We start from the raw sequence: 1,108 nt of genomic DNA, 5'->3' as shown, positions 1-1,108 counted from the left end.
GGGGGGGTTGTAGACCTGTTTGAGCTCAGCTCCAAGGTTTATTCGATACTGTTGTCCTACTCTCTTTAATAAGGCGATATGCGGCCGACGACCTGTGCGAAGTTACAGAACAACAACAACAGCGTCTGTTCTTTTACATTTAGTTTTAGTGTAGGGATTTCGGATTTTAAGGTCTTTAAGGGATACTCTGTTTAGTTTGTTTGCGGTCGTTTGTTTCTTTTTAATTTTATTTTCAATCCCTCTTTGTTCTGGGCCGTTATAGTGAGACAGCCTTCCTTTGTCCTTGTGTGAGCCCTGGCGAATTTGTGCGTGTACACGTGTCTGTTTACCTGGACTGATTTTGTTGGTCTTAATTAAGGTTCTAATTACTATTCATAGCTTTTCGTTTTTGTCTTCCGTTTTCCTCCCCGTTCTGTCTGTGGGGATGTTGTTTGCGTGTTATGATTTCCAATCCTGAGTTGGTAGAGGGAGAACATAGTATTGTTATTTCTTCCTCCTCTTCTATTAAATAACTGTTTTGCTTTGAATTGGTATTTAAGAGAGTAATGATCCTCGATTAATACAGGATGTCTAAAAATAAAGGACCCATTTAAAGGGCAATAACTCTGTCCTGTTCGCGCCAATTTCAACGAAACTTTGAACAAATAAAATTCTGCCAAAGAGTTGTCAAATGTATCAGTATCTAGAAAATCGACTCTCGTGTTTGAGAAATATGAAGTCTTTAAAATGTCAACCGAAATTGTGAATTTGACTAGAAAACTAATTGCTACGAAAATGACATTTTCAAACGAACTCAGGTAAGGTGATGGCTATTAGAATTATATGTCATATGCTCCAGGTGTCGACCTTTTTTTCTGGCAAGCTCGAATACGCCATTAGAAATGTTAAATATATTTGTCACATGTTTTGGGGGCTATTATTTGGACCCACTGTTCAATATCGAGTTTCAACTGTTCGATTCTTAATGAGTGGTGTCTGGACACTCTGTCTTTCAAAAAAAAAAAAAGACGCTCACGGAGGAAAAAAAATGCACTTCCAGTGGGTTGTTTATTCTCTGTCTGTCTGTCTGTCTGTCTGTCTGTCTGTCTGTCTGTCTGTCTGTCTGTCT

This window comes from Aplysia californica, unplaced genomic scaffold, assembly GCF_000002075.1.
Source record: "Aplysia californica isolate F4 #8 unplaced genomic scaffold, AplCal3.0 scaffold00266, whole genome shotgun sequence".
In the NCBI taxonomy this organism is placed as follows: domain Eukaryota; kingdom Metazoa; phylum Mollusca; class Gastropoda; order Aplysiida; family Aplysiidae; genus Aplysia; species Aplysia californica.
This window is presented reverse-complemented; position numbering follows the sequence as displayed.